We start from the raw sequence: 16,784 nt of genomic DNA, 5'->3' as shown, positions 1-16,784 counted from the left end.
TTCAAGCGGAGAGCCACATTACGATTTTTTGCTCGGCCCAGGGGGCCGGTGAGCAAATTTCCAAAGAGAAAGGCATTAACAATTTATATTACTAATGAAAACAACAACAAATGTGCATTTTTGTGAAAAAGCTTTAAATGAGAAGACTAATTTATTGACTTACTTTCTCATCACTATATTGAAAACTGATTTAGTGACATACCTGCCGTTGTTTTAGCTTTCATAAGTAGTCACTCTCTGCCCGCACACTTGATGTAGCAATGCAGAATATTCTGGATAGATATTCATCTGTCAGGAGTGATCTTGATCTCTCTCTCTCTCTGTCTCTCTCTTTCCCTATATTCCCCCTTCTCCGTGTTGTCCTCGCTCTCTGTGTTCTACCCCCCCATTTCCCCTCTCTCTGTCCCCCCTCTCTCTTTGTGTTCCCCCCTCTCTGTTTGCCCCCTCTCTCTGTCCCCTCTCTCTCTCTCTCTCTCTCTGTTCCCCACTCACTCTCTCTGTCCCATCCCCTCTGTTTCCCCAGCCCCACTGCACCTCCCCCGCCCCACATCTCCCTCTCTCTCCCCTTCTTTCTGACAGTTGCACTGAGTGGGAGCGCTCAGCACAGCAGCTTTGTGCTTGGTCAGTTTATATAAAAACATTGCGCTGAGTTTCACGGCTCAGCTGCTGAAGCAGGAACGCATTTCCCAACATTGGACAGATACGGGCTCTTCCAGCGGGCTTTTTTAAAAAAGTCGGAAAACCCCGAATCTGTCAAAGTTGGGAAGCGCGTTCCTGCAGGAAGAAGACAATGGGAAATTTCCCATCTTCAGTCATGGAGCCCTGAGGTGAATGAAGAACAGCCCGGGGTACAGTTTGCATCCGCAGGTTGAATGGAAACCTTTGGCGGGCTAGATCCTGGCCCGTGGGCCATATATTGGACAACCCTGTCTTGCAATAACGGTCAAAATGCCATTTTCCTTCTTAATAGCCTGCTGCACCTTATTTTTAACTATGTGCGTTCCTTGTATGTGTACCCCCAAGTCTCTCTGAACATCAACACTTACCAGTCTCACGTCTCCTTAAAAATATTCTGCTTTTCTATTTTTACGACCAAAGTGAACAACTTCACACTTCCCTACACTATAATCTATTTGCCATCTTGTTGCCAACTCTCCGAACCTATTTATATCACTTTTGCAGCCTCTCTGTGTTCTCCCCACAGCTTTCTTTTCCACCAAGCTTTGTATCATCAGCAAACTTAGATACAACTCTCTGTCTCTTCATCCAAGTTATTAATATAGAGTGTAAATAGCTGAGGCCCCAGCACTGATCCTTGAGGCACCCCACTATTCACTGCCTGCCAACTTGAGAATGCCTCATTTATGCCCACTCTGCTTCTTGTCTGTTAACCAATCCTCTATCCATGCTAATAAATTACCCCCAACACCATGAGCCCTTATCTTGCCTCTAATCTTTTGTGTGGAAACTTATCGAATGCCTTTTGGAAATCCAGGTATACCACATCTACTGGTTCCCCTTTATGAACCCTACTTGTTACATCCTCAAAAAACTGGAATAAATTTATCAAACAGCAAATCCCGTTAGTAAAACCGGGTTGATGGTTTTATGTTTTTATACTATGCTTTTCTAAGTGCATTGTTAAGACTTCTTTAACAATATTTTCCAGCATCTTCCCAATGACTGATATTAGGCTAACTGGCCTTCAGTTCCCTGTTTTCTTTCTGCCTCCTTTCTTGAAAAGCAGGGTAACAATCTGACAGGACCATTCCTGAATCTAAGGAATTCTGAAAAATCATAGTCAGTGCATCCACTATCTCTGCAACTATCTCTTTTAGAACCCTAGAGTGTAGGCCATCTGGTCCCAGAGACTCGTCAGATTTTACTCCCTCAATTTCTCAAATACTTTTTCTCGGCTGATATCAATATCCTTAATTTCCTCACTCTTTTGAGCCCCTAGGTTACTGCCTATTTCTAGAATGGAACTCGTGTATTCTACTGTGAAGACAGCCACAAAATATTTGTACAATGCCTCTGCTATTTCCTCATTCCCCATGATAATTTCTCCTGTCTCTGCCTCTAAGGGACCAAATTTGTGTTTAGCCACTTTCTTCCTTTTTACGTACTTATGAAAGTTCTTACAATCTGTTTTTATATTGCTGGCTAGTTTACTCTCATATTCTATTTTTTTCCCTTTTTATCAACTTTTTGGTGGCCCTTTTCTGGTTTCTAACACGCTCTCAATCCTCAGACTTGTTCCCTTTTTTGCAACATCGTAAGCCTCTTCTTTTTGTCTAATACTCTCCTTAACTTCCTGAGTGAGCTCTGGATGGGTCTTTCTGGATGAGTTTTTGTTTTTGAACAGAATGTACTTTTTTTGAACCCTTTGAATAGTTTCTTTAAATATTTCCCACTGTTCATTTACCACCATACCTTCCAGTCTATTTACCCAATTAACCTTAGCCAGTTCTCCCCTCATACATTTGTAATTGGCTTTTTATAGGTTTAAGATTATTGGTTGTGATTGTATTATGTCACTTTCAAACTTAATATGAAATTCAATGATATTATGATCACTATTTTCCAATGGATCTCTTACTACGACCTGTTTCATTACACAATACGAGATCTAAGATAACTTTATCCCGAGTCAGTTCTACAACGTATTGCTCCAAGAAACTGTCACAAAAAACATTCTACAAACTCATCTTCTAGACCACTGTTGCTAATTTGATTGTTCCCATCTATATGCAGATTAAAGTCCCCCACAATTAATACATTACTTTTTTTACATGTTCCAATAATTTTCTATTTAATGTTCTGTCCAATAATAGAACTACTATTAGGAGTCTGTAAACTACTCCCACCAGTGTTTCTGACTCCTGTCATTCCTAATTTCCACCAAACTGATTCTACTTCATGATCTTCTGGGCAAGATCCCTTCTTATTAATATCCTTATGTCATCCTTTACTTTCAGGGCTAACCCTACTCCTTTGCCATTCTGTCTGTCTCTCTGAAATATTGTGTACCCTGGAGTATTTGTTTCCCAATCTTGATTTCCTTGTAACCATGTCTCAGTAATGGCAATTAGATCTAGATCATTTACCTCTATTCGTGCCACTATTTCATCTATCTTATTACAGATGCTTCACGCATTCAGGTAAAGGAACTTTAATTTAATTGTTTTTACCTCTATTTCTTGCAATGACCATGTTTGCCAATGTACAATTTTTGTCTTTGTCTTTACCCAAACAACCACCCCCCCCCCCCCCCCCCCACCACCCCCCTCTGTTAGTTTAAAGCCCTGTCCACAGCCCTAGTTATATTATTGAACAGGACACTGGTTCTAGCCCAGTTCAAGAGAAGCCCAACCCAATGGAATAACTCCCTCTTCCCTGAGTACTGGTGCCAGTGCCCCAAGAATTGAAACCCCTTCTTCCTACACCAATCTCTGAGCCACACATTTAGTTCTCTAATCTGCTTGACTCTGTGCCAATGGATGTATGGCTTTAGTTTGGACCCTAACTCCTCAAATTCTCTAAGCAGAACATCATTCCTGGTTCTACCTATGTCATTGGTTCTCACATGGACCATGAAAACTGGATTCCCACCCCCCCCCCCCCCCACCCCACCACTCTGGGTTTCTCTCCAACTGCGAGGAGATGTCCTTAACCCTGGCACTGAGCAGGCAACACAGTTGTCGGAGCTCCCAGTCACAGCTACAGAGAACAGTATCTATCCCCCTGACTATACTGTCTCCTATCACTACCACACTCCTCTTCACTCCCCCCACTGGAATGACATCTTTCACTATGGTGCCATGGTCAGTCCGCTCATCCACCTTGTAGTCTTTCTCTTCATCTACACAGGTAGCAAGGACCTCATACCTGTTGGACAAGGTTAAGGGCCGAGGCTCCTCCATCACTACACACTGATTCCCCCTACTTGCCTCACTCACAGTCACACTCTCTGTCCCTGACCATTGGCCATCTCTAATGATCTCCCTCCCCTAAAGGTGTGTGAGTGCCTCCTGGAACAAACTGTCCAGGTAACTCTCCCCCTCCCTGATGTTCCGCAATGTCTGCAACTCAGTCTCAATCTCAGCAATTCTGAGATGAAGTCATGCAAACTGCAGACACTTACTGAAGACATGATTGTCCGGGATTGCAGTGCATTCCACAGATTTCCATATGCTGCAATTGCATCACACTACCAACCCTGACATCTCTGTACAGCCTTATTTTTTTTAATTAGTCAATTAGTTAATAATTCTCACAGATGAAGTAATGGAAAGTTGCACTAACTGACCTTGAAGTCGAGGGAAGACTCACCAGCTACTGGAGGCTAAAAAAGATAGAAAAAGGAGCTTCTCTTTCCCCCATCTGCACCAAATTCCCACGTGCACCAAATTTCCAACTTCAGTCAGGCAAACACTCTCACTGTGTCCCCTCACTACATCCGGTTAAGAGACTGGTCTGCTTTGTCTGTTTAACTCGCTTTCTGCTACAATAATTAGCACCTATTGAACCTAACTACTTTCAACTGATTGAAAAATAACTGCCACTGCTGGCTGCTTCTTGCTTAACAAGGCTATTTACCTAACCAGGAGATTTTGAAGCCTGACTCTTAATCTAAAATTTAAACTTGACAAAAACTCACCAGAACTTACCACATGCACCAAATTTTCAACTTAACTCTGGCAGCAAGGCTAACAAGTCCCCTGGATGTGATGGCCTGCATCCTAGGATCTGAAAATGTGCCTGCAGAGATAGTGGATGCATTGGTTGCAATATTCCATAATTCCCTAGATTCGGGAAAGGTCCCAGCAGATTGGAAAACCACAAATGTAACACCCTTATTCAAGAAAGGAGGGAGACAGAAAATAGGAAACTATAGGCCAGTTAACCTAACATCTGTCATTGGGAAAATGCTGGAATCCATTACGAAGTAAGTACTAGCAGAACATTTAGAAAATCCTGATACAATCAAGCAGAGTCACAATGGTTTTGTGACAGGGAAATCATGTTTGAAAAACTTATTTATAAGTTTAGAGGGGATGTGCGATGCAAGTTTTTTTACACAGAGGGTGGTGAGTGCCTGGAACTTGCTGCCAGGGGAGGTGGTGGAAGCAGATACGATAGCGACGTTTAAGAGACATCTTGACAAATATATGAATAGGAAGGGGATAGAGGGATATGGGCCCCGGAAGTGCAGAAGGTGTTAGTTTCGGCAGGCATCAAGATCGGCGCAGGCTTGGAGGGCCAAATGGCCTGTTCCTGTGCTGTACTGTTCTTTGTTCTTTGAGGATGTAACAAGCAGGGTGGACAAAGGTGAACCAGTAGATGCAATGTATTTGGATCTCCAAAAGGCTTTCATTAAGGTACCACATAAAAGGTTACTGCACAAGATAAGAGTTCATGGTGTTGGGTGTAATATATTAGCACGGATAGAGGATTGGCGACAGAGAGTTGTGATAAAGGGGTAATTTTCAGTTTGGCAAACTGAATCTAGTGGGATGCCACAGGGATCAGTGCTGGGGCCTCAACTATTTACAATCTTAGATGAAGGGACAGAATGTATGTAGCCAAATTTGCTGATGATACAAAGATAGTAAGAAAGCAGGAGTGAGGACACAAAGGGCTGAATTTTATGGTCTCCCCGGAGACAGGCTAGGATGTGGGGGGAGGCCTATAGAATTGCCGATGGGAGATGAGGGGTGGGAGACAGAGGGCCCATCGCCTTCCTGAAGCACTGCAATTTTGTCGGGGGCGGGATAAGCCAAAGATGCCATTTGAGGTACTTAAGAGGACTATTAACAGCTACTAAATGGGCCTCTTTCTCCACCCACTGGCATGAAGCCAGCAGCGGGGGAGGGGGGGTGCTGGGGAGTGGCCTCCTCCACGCAGAGAGGTCGTCCAGTAAAACAAGACGACCTCCCTGCTGGCTTGGGGTGCCCTCCTCCATGGGCAATCTGTGCCCCATAGAGGGCCCCTCCAGCAATCAAACCACCTCCCTGGACCCCCCTCTCCTTGTACTCAATGGACACCCTGTCCCCAACTCACTAGGGCCTGCCAGAATGGCCCCGCTGACCCTGACTCACTTACCTGAGGTGCGGGTCTCCAGTGCTGGGCCTGGATCTGAGGCCTCTGTAGCATCGGCAGTGGCAACCGCTCCTGGTGGCACTGCTGATACTACTGAGTTGCCGGCCCTGTGATTGGCTGGCAGCTCTTGGAGATAGGATCCTGTTTTTAAAGGATGGGGATCCCGGCGCTGGGCTGTTAATTGCCTGGATACTGTACAATCATGCTGGGGGGTGCTCCAGCCTTTTCAGCCATGCCAGTGCCACAAAATTCAGATAGGTTAAGTGAGTGAGTAAAAACTTGGCAGATGGAGTATAATGTGGAAAATGTTCAGCACCCCATTAACATATTGTTTGCCTTTGCTCCATGACCTTCTGGTCAGCTATTCTGTGACCTTGTCCTATCAACACCTCTTTTGTTATCTCTTGCCCCAACCCCACTTTACTTGCTTAAAATCTTTTACATTTCTTATATCTGCCAGTTCTGAAGAAGGGTCACTGATCTGAAACATTAACTCTGCTTCTCTCTCCACAGATGCTGCCAGACCTGCTGATTATTTCTAGCGTTTCTTGTTTTTATTTCAGATTTCCAGCATCCACAGTATTTTGTTTTCAGTGGGAAATGTGAGGCTATGCACTTTAGTAGGAAGAATAGAAAAGCAGAATATTATTTAAATGAAGAGAGACTACAGTATGCTGTGGTACAGAGGGATCTGGGTGTCCCCATACGTGAATCACAAAATGTAAGAATGCAGGTACAGCACGCAATTAGGAAGGCAAATGAAATATTGGCCTTTATTGTGAGGGGGATAGAGTATAAAAGTAGGGAATTCTTGCTACAACTGTACAGGGCATTGTTGAGACTGCACCGAGAGGACTGCATACAGTTTTGGTCCCCTTATTTAAGGAAGGATATACTTGCATTGGAGGCTGTTCAGAGAAGGTTCACTGGGTTAAATCCTTAGATGAAGAGGTTGTTTTATGAGAAAAGGTTGAGCAGGTTGGACCTCTACACATTGGAGTTTAAAAGAATGAGAGGTGATCTTAGTGAAACATATAAAATTCTGAGGGGGCTTGACAGGGTAAATGCTGACAGGATTTTTCCCCTCATGGTAGAATCTAGAACTAGGGGGCACAGTTTCAGAATAAAAGGTCTCCCATTTAAGATAGAAATGATGGGGAATTTCTTCTGTCAGAGGGTTGTCAATCTTTGGAGTTCTGTACCTCAGAGAGCAGTGGTGGCTGAGTCATTGAATATATTCCGGCTGAGTGAGACAGATTTTTAATCTCCCAGGCAGTCAACGGTTAGGGGGTCAGGCAGGAAAGTGGAATTGAGGTCAAGTTTGGGTCAGCCATGATTTTATTGAATGGCGGAGCAGGCTCAGGTGGCCAAATGGCCTACTCCTGCTCTTATTTTTTATGCTATGTTTGTGCAGAATCCACAGACAGCTGTCATGATTCTTTCATCCTGAGCCAGTCAAGCCTTCCCGAGCTCTTCAGTCCTCGACACAGAGTTAGCAGCTGGCTACCCACTGAAGACATTGCCGCTGACACCTATTAGAAGCCCAAAAAATGATGCCCAGAGAGATACAATCAATGTCACCTGACACGAGAGCTGTCAACAAGCTAGCAATCGTGCTGTGGATGCACTGTAAATGCCCGGACGGATCTGGGTGTCCTTCAGTAGGCAATATTGGGTACTGAGAATAACAGTGGATGTGCTGCCTGAGGGGTGGGGAGGAAGGGGGAACAATGGGTGAGAATGGAAGAACTTTCAGCAGAGTCCCCACTTCCATGTTCCCTTTCTCCATCTTCCCTTTCATGGGACACCTGTACGTTCCTGCTGGCAATGAGCTGGGAAGCTTTTTCCTGCACGTCATTGAGGCTCTGGAGGGCCAAAGCTCGGTTTTGATCAATCCTATTTAAGGTGGCATTGAGAGTGTGCAAGCCATTGATGAGGGCCAGCATGTACTCATTTGACTGCTGTATCTGATGTTCCATGCAGGTAGTCACTCTTGCCATGGACGTAGACATCATCACGAAGGCCGACGACAGCACAGTATTCATACTTGGGACGAACTTCTCCAATCTCTCTCCAAGAATGCACAGTGCTGCTGGAAAGCCTGCCAGAACCTCACACATTTTCTGCTGCTACTAAAGAATTATCATCCTCATCTTAGGCCCCCGGGTTTCAGCATCTGCATCCAGCTGAGGGCTTGTAGAATTACCAGCCCTTCGAAGGGGCTCTCCATTGCTGTCCTTGCCTTCACCACATGCTTTTACTCACTTGTGACATGTGATGCACCATGTGAGAAACCAACAACCTGTCTTTCCTGTCTTACTGAGGTGTTTGTACTTACGTTGATGGATGCTCTGCATGATGGTGCATCCTCAGGGTAGGTGATCTTGTCTGAGGAGTTTTTGTCCTGTGGGATGCTAGATGGGCCTGTGGGAGATTAAAGACAAGATTTAGAACCATCAAGGTAAGAAGCTGTTAAGTCATCATTGTGCACATGATTATATTTCACTGGCTGCTGACATTAAGGCAACATGACTGAGTGCTATACGCCTTGTGACTGTGATATTTAATTCTGTCACCAGGTAGCTGGGAGATCCCTATCTCTCTATCTCCAATGGCCAGGCATGCCGAGACTCAAATTATCTCCAGCACCTTCTCCACTGCAGCTGTCTGTATGTAAATGGCTGGAGGGCCACATCTGGCTCTCTGAATCTCCCAGGTGTTCTGTGCTCTCTTCTCCTGCAAGGAGGGAAAGAAGAATGAGAGTATGACTAAAAGCAATGGAATATGTTGGATGCTTGGATGGGCAATATTTACTGAGAGTCACAGGTAAGAGATATGCTTGACATTGTATTAAGATGAAGGCAAGTGTCAGTGGTAAATGGTAAGATGGAGATGCATAGACAGAGAAGGATGTGTGCACCTGCAAGATAAGTTGGAATGAAGAATGATGTGCAGGAGTAGGCTTGGGAAGGAAGAATGACGGGGGTTAGTGTTAGATGCACATCTGGATATACTTGAATGTGCAATTGCATTCACCTTTCCTGACCTGATAAGGTCATGAAACCTCTTCTAGCGCTGTAACTAGCAGTGTGGCATCACACTCCTGCTACTGACCTCCTCCACAACCTCCAGACACGCATTCTTGTTCTCCAGGCAGGTTTCTTCCTCCCATCAGCAGGGAAGACAATTTTCCAACGGGCCTTACAGACCGCAACATCAGCTCTGAGGAGGCATCTGTAAAGTGAGGTGTTGCCTTGCAACATTGTTAATCCATTGCAGCAGTTTCTACCGCTGTTGAAACACTTGGACAATCCTTCAACTGTAATCCTAACAGACTCCCTTTAAACACTTCTGTTGAAATGGACTCATTCGGGTCATCATCACACCCGTTTGCACTAATTGGTCAGGAAACCTGGAAGTCAGATGCAAATACAGTGGCTGGGTTAAAAAGCCACTGACAAAAGCTGTGCTGAAACTCACGGGATCTCCACACGTTAGCAGACTCTCCCGCTATGAGTGCACTGGACAGTTAAAATTCAGCCAAGAAACACTGCTTCTGTTTCCCCAGATGTTGCATGATCTACTGAGCATTTCCATCATTTTCTATTTTTATTTCAGATAAATATTCTCCTCTGTTCCCAAACTCACATATAATGTACAGTAACTTCACCTCATATTGTTCTCTTAAATTTATGTGCTGAAATAATCTCCAAAATTAAATTGTCTTCATTGTAGGAAAGAGTAAACAAAAATCACATGTCACAGAAGAGTTTCTGCAATGTTTAAAAAAAACAAGAAATGCTGGAAATACTCAGCAGGTCTGGCAGCATCTGTGGAGAGAGAAGCAGAGTTAACGTTTCAGGTCAGTGACCCTACATCAGAACGAACATTCGGCAATGTTAATTGTGCTTGGCATATTGTAAGTAATTATGCATATAAACTATATTTTTGCTTTTAGTAGCTATCCCCAGTGACTGGTACCTAACTCTGGAATGGATCACCATTCAGAGAATGCTCCAAACACATTAGGACACATCAGCCTGAGGACTGCACCATGGAATGCAATGCTGGTTTTATACTGACTGGCTGCCAAATAACTTAAACAGCTGATACCTTGGAACCTCACAGAGGAAACATATTGGTTTCTCACCAGTAATGAGCAAGTTATTTTCGAGAACCAACCTGTGGTCTCAGTTGGGCTCATCCCAATTGCCTAACAATGCATTTAGATTACCATAGACATTTTGCCTTGTGGGCATCTCGGGAGAGACCAAGGCGAAGGGAGTAAGCCCTAACAGAAAATCCGGAGCGGAACCCCAAAGGCGGTCATGTGTCACCTTTGTTTAGTTTAGTTTAGTTTAGAGATACAGCACTGAAACAGGCCCTTCGGCCCACCGAGTCTGTGCCGACCATCAACCACCCATTTATACTAATCCTACCCTAATTCCATATTCCTACCACATCCCCACCTGTCCCTATATTTCCCTACCACCTACCTCTACTCGGGGCAATTTATAATGGCCAATTAACCTATCACCCTGCAAGTCCTTGGCATGTGGGAGGAGACCGGAGCACACGGAGGAAACCCACGCAGACACAGGGAGAACTTGCAAACTCCACACAGGCAGTACCCAGAATTGAACCCGGGTCACTGGAGCTGTGAGGCTGTGGTGCTAACCACTGCGCCACTGTGCTGCATGCTTCCAGCAGTTCTTGCAGTCATACCGGTGCCAAACGTCGTGCTCTGCACTCCTTTGGACCCCACTAGGAAGGCCGAGAGGGGGGCTTTGATGCTTGGGCAAACCACAACCTCCATACATCTGCCCAGGCATGCGCCATGGAGAGGTCACTCCATAGTCACCTCACAGGACCAAAACAACATGGAAGGCAGCAGTTATGGGTTATAAGTCCAGCTCAATTGGCGTAGAGATTGGACACCACGGGTTGCCTTTGTCGGTGGGAGAGGTCATCACATCTCACTGGACAGCTACCACCCGCCTCAAACCGGGCAGCCCCCGGTCAGTAAGGTTCTGTCCCGCCACAGTCCACCTGCTTCAATGGGTGCTTGGAGCTCAGGGTCATTGCCCGACAAGTGGACTGTAACACCTCACCAAACAGCACGACAAAAAAAGGAAAGAAGGTACCAGCCCTTCATTTTGCAAGCTGGAACATCAGAACTATGTGTCCTGGAACATGAGAACTATGGTGACTTGCTACATGCTCCACAATCTGGTGATTGTGAGAAACTAGCTGTTACCAGCAGCAATTGCCCCAGAGGAGCAAACCCAGGAGCTACAAGAGGAGGCAGAGAGGGGAACAGAATGATCAGGAGGGCAAGGTGGGCTCCTTTCCCACTACAGGCCCTCTGGGCCTATTTTTATAATTCATTCATGGAACTTGGGCATCACTGGCTTTTATTTATTCATTGTCCACCCATTCTTTTCCTTAAGAGGTTGGTGGTGAGCCACACTCTTGAATACAACTGAGTGGCTTGCTAGGCCATTACAGAGGGCAGTTAAGTATCAACCACTTTGCCGTGGGTCTGGAGTTGCATGTAGGCCAGAATGGGTAATATCAACAGATTTCCTTCCCCAAAGGACATTAGTGAACCAGATTGGGTTTTACAACAATCCAGTAGTGTCCTGGTCACCGTTACTGATACTTTCAGATTTTTTTAATTAACTGAATTTAAATTCCCCAGCTGCCATGATGGGATTTGATCTCATGGTCAGAATTTTATTTCAACTGACCCACACGCAGCGAGGAGGTTTGTAGCGGGTCGGGAACTCATCTGTCAAAAAAGCGGGCTATGCCGAGGCTCTTTAACTGAGCCACAGCATTAGCACCCCACTTCCTGGTTTCCCGACTAATTAAAGAGGGCAGACAGGATGACACACCAAATCTGTCAGAGAATTTCTAATTAAAGGGACACCTGCATGGGTCAAAATGGCTGAACTGCATGTGGATTCCTAAGGTTGCAGATTCCTGAGGTTGCAGCAACCACAGGAATGGAGAGGAGACATGGGGAGGCTGCCCACAGGTCTCTCACTCTTACCTGGAGGTCCTGCTGTGGGATCTGAGGGACTGCAGCGAGGTGATCTTTCACAAGGATGGGAGGCAGAGGACAACCTCTCAAATCAAGCAGGCCTGCATGGAAGAGGCCAAAGAAGTGAGCAGCAGGAGTGTGGTCCCTCCAAAATGGAGACAGTGCACCAAGAGGATCCAGGACCTCAGGTTTGTGGGAAAGGTTGAGTGGGAAAACACTTTCAGGTGCCAATCCCCACACTCTGACGTTCCCAGCATTCTCCTAGCACAGTCCTTCTCAGGACAACACACATTGCAGCTCCACTCATTCCTCTCCCTCCAGGCACCACCTCACATGTCCATTTGGACAGCTGAGACTCACACTCCATGTCTCCTTTGTGCTATCTCACACCCGTACCCCACAGTCATTGTCCATAAATGTTGTCCTTCCGTCATCTCCTCAAAATCCATTTCTAACATTGATAACTCTGTTTTCTCTCCTTGCAGAGACCTGGGGGAGAGCTAACCTGACAGTGACAGCCACCTTGATGGCCATTGACAATGCATGCCCACCTGGTCCACTACAAAGGAGGTCTTGTTTCAGAAGGCTGCAGATGCCAGCAACAATTTGCCATGGAAGTCAGAGCCTCCTGAGGCACTGGTGTTCACACAAATCGAAAGAGCTGATCCTCTGTCTGTAGACCCTGTGGTGGGGGTCTCACCTCCTTGGAGCTGGATCTCTGTGTCCATTCCCTCTGCCCTGTGGAGTGGCATGTGCCTGAGGAGAAGGCAGCTGGTGTTCTCCTGGTGCTGTTGATGTTGCTGGTATTGCTTCTCTTGTTCCTATCACAGCTGAAAGTTAGAGCTGCATAAGCTGCTCCCATGCCACAGTGAAGGTTGAAGCAGGGAAGATCAGATCAAAGTAAGTAAAGTCCAAGATAGCTGAAATGACTTCCAAAAAGTTGGAAATCACCTGTCAAGCAGTGGAAGCACACTCTCAGAAGAATTCCTTTGAGCACCAGCCACTCACCTAGGCAGGACTAGAGCTCTTCAGATTCACTGTTCAAAGGCTTCCCAGCCGTCACTGAAGAAGCATTCCCCACTGTGCACTCACCTAATTGACCCTGGCAAGTTGCTGACAACTCAGGAAATCCATGCATTGGCTGTCAAAGCCAGAATGCTGGGTTAAAACAGGAGTTAATTAACTGTCTGCATAAGACAATTACTTACCAAACAGCTTCAAAGGCGGGTGGGGGGGGGGGGTTCCCTGTTCACCTGCAGACCCATGTGGGTGAAACCCAGAATTGGGCAGGATGATGTTTGGATCCTGACCCGACGTCACCTTTAGGGGATTTAACACCCCACACGCACCTGAACCTGCCCTCACCCCCCCCCCCCCACCTTGGCAGTTAACATTCTGCCCCATGTCTCTGGATCATTAGTCCAGGCCTCTGGATTACTGGTCCAGTAACAGAACCACTATACGACCATATCTCCTCTATCAAAGCCTCCAGTTCCATGTCTGAAAACCTATGCGTCCTCTCACTACATCCCTGAGCCGTCTTGTAAGCTGTCCGGTAAACTTTAGCCTGAAATGGGTAAGTGTTTTACAAAGCAAATGTCCTGCCTACCTGAATCCAGTGATTTAAGGACCAAAGCATTTTCAGTTTGGCTCATTAAGATTCCACTAGTTTGCTGTGGGTACAAAACCACATATCACTAATCAGCCTGCCCCCATTTTAGATCAGTTGGCAGTTTGGGACTGTGGACTGAGATGGGGGGCGTGGTGTGGAGAGGTGACGCAAGTATTTTCCACTTTTTAAATTTACCTTTTGGAGGACCAAGAGAAACTTTGTGAAACTTTCTTTGGTACGGTCCATGATAGAGTGGATTGCACATGATCAGTAGAAGGAAGATGTTTGTTGAGGCAAATGGCCTCACCTGACTCAACGGTGGGCTGCAAGTTTTATTTATGGTCCAGCAGGAGCTGCTCCTGTGCTCATGAAAGAAAAATGAGGGCCCATTGCTGAGAGGAGCACCCTTGCTCCTCCTGGCCCCACAAAGAACAAAAAAAAACGGAAAAATTACCTCAGGCATTTTTTGAACGGCCCGCTTAAGAACTGCTGTTTAGGCACAAATGAGCATGCTCCAACTATTTGTGCCCAAAAATTGCAATTAGGGTCATATGGCCTTAATTTGCATTTTTGAAACCTTCCCAGGTGGGCAAGCTGCTCGCCCATTTAAAGGCCCACCTTTAAATTTGGATAAGACAGATTTTGGGTGTCGAGGTAGCTGAGCTGCCCTCTGATTTCCAACTGCAGCTTTCTGTTTTACAGGCAAGTGATGAGCAGCTTACAGTTAGAAATTGCCCTTATAGTTTTCAGCCAGCGGTACAATAAGTCACATCACAGCCGTAGGCGAAGTGACTTCTTTATCAAGCTGTGCTCAATTTTTCTTGGTAAACTAATGCATATCAGCCTTTCTGTCTTACTGTCAACAACATGAATTAAACTAGAGGAACTGAAAATGGGATTGATCACCTGAACATAAATTGTCAGTTATCACTGTAAAGATGTCTAAAATGCCTTAAAGCTTGTCAATCACTAAGTAGCTTTCTGTATTTGAACACTATCATCCGACATTAACATTTCCATTGTGCAGATTAGCATGAATTTATTAACATTTCAGATCTCATTTATTGATTTACATACTTACAGCATCTCTGGAGTATTTGCCAAGAACTGTTAAAACTCAATTTACTGATTTCTGCTTCAGTGTAACTTCAGAATGATGTCAAGATAAATTATCTCTGACTTGATGTTATGGTAACAGTGGTCAGCTAAAGAGTGTATCAAAATGCAATAATCTTCACACCTCATCTGACATTATTCAATCAGAATTATATCATTCAATAATGATATAAGAAGCTTGATCCTGAATTTCCTGTTCAATATGATCGCCACAGGTACAATGCCCAGGGCAGGACTTGCACCCTACAACCAGAAGTAATTTATGACTTTAACCCCTTATAAGGCCTAAACCAAGTCAGGAGTACATCTTTATCAATCTTCTTTAATCAAGTTCAAACCAGACAAATTCTCAGATAACTTATTTGGGTCCAAAGAATTGTACTTGCTTTCCCTCAAAGAAAGAAAACCATCAGAGAATATTACCATCTTTTGGATAGCCTATTTTAAATATTTATGGCTAAGTCATAAATATCCCAGATATTATAACGGTCTGGGAAACTCTCTTCAACATGTATCTCTCCACTTAAAGAGACACAGAGAGGGGGTTCTTGTAGTTGCATACAGAATACTACATGAGATGATTTATTAACTTTTATAGATTTATTAAAGAATTTAATATGCAATAAACTTCTTAAGTGGATAAGTATATCACAATATCAAATATTACTGAGAGATGTAATACATTCTTATTTCTAACATAGAATCCAAAAGATTATCCTTGCTAATGTTACAGCAAAATTATCTTAGAATTTCCAGAATAGCCATCAGTATCTAAAGTAAACTTTTTACCTTAAATCCCCCAAGAAAGGCATGGATGAGAAGTGTTGTTTGAGGACACAACACTGCTAAACTTTGCATTCAATACCTCTCATTTTTATATTATTTCTAAGGTGTCATCTGACTTCCAGCATTTATGTGTCCTTCCTGTGTTCCTTTTAAAATACATATCTTTCATTACCATTTCCACTTAATGTTTTACTGGAATTTGAAGTTATGAGTTTCTATCTGGTCAAAATGTTTATAATTGTGTTTACTTGACCTCTTGTTCCTGTAAGTCCATTTTCTATAATTGCCTTTTTTATGGTAGCTTAAAGCAACCTCTGGAGCTGATTTGTCTGCATCAACAACCACATAAACTAATTAAGTTTATTGCTACCTCTTACTGAGGTCACACAAGATATTTCAATGTGTGTGTTTACCTTCCAATTTCCTGGCAACAGACATTCTATTCTAACAGGGACCTTGAAATATTTAACTCTAACTTCTTAAAGGGGAATTTTAGTAAGCTCTGAAAACCGACCATTTATTCAATCTTTACTTCTAAAAGGCATAATATACTAACTATTTCCATATCCTACTTAATTAAGCCTATTATATTTGTATTCCATCACAAACTGATCCTGTGTACTGTCATGGGTCAGCCTAATTTTAATATTCTGGACGGGCCACCACATTATCAATTCCTCTGATTAGGAGGTTGCTCATTTTGGGGCAGAAGATGATGTACTGCGACAGTTTTTAAATTCTGGCAGTAGTTTAAAGGGCCAGACATCAATATTGAAAAAGAGGCTTTGGTAGCTTAATTGTGAATTTGAGAGATCTACTGCAAACAGAAGACTCAGGTTGACAGAGGCTAAAATGGAAGCATTACTGGTCCAAACAAGGCACAGTAGAGATGGCTTGTTTGAGATTAAGAAGAGATGCTGCACAAAATAGACTACCCAGCTGTAATAAAATTGGCTCTGTCTTTTCTAGTTCCACTTCTCCATAGGTCACAACATATTTAAATGTTTACCCAGTTACCGATTTGGTCTATCATAGACTCTACTCTTTATCCCAGAATAAAATACACCAACCAGGTTTCTTTAACAAACAACAAAATTATCAGTTTATTATAAAACAAGACAT

This window comes from Heterodontus francisci, chromosome 6 (assembly GCF_036365525.1).
Source record: "Heterodontus francisci isolate sHetFra1 chromosome 6, sHetFra1.hap1, whole genome shotgun sequence".
NCBI lineage: Eukaryota > Metazoa > Chordata > Chondrichthyes > Heterodontiformes > Heterodontidae > Heterodontus > Heterodontus francisci.
The sequence above is the reverse complement of the archived record's forward strand: the minus strand, read 5'-3'. Positions refer to the sequence as shown.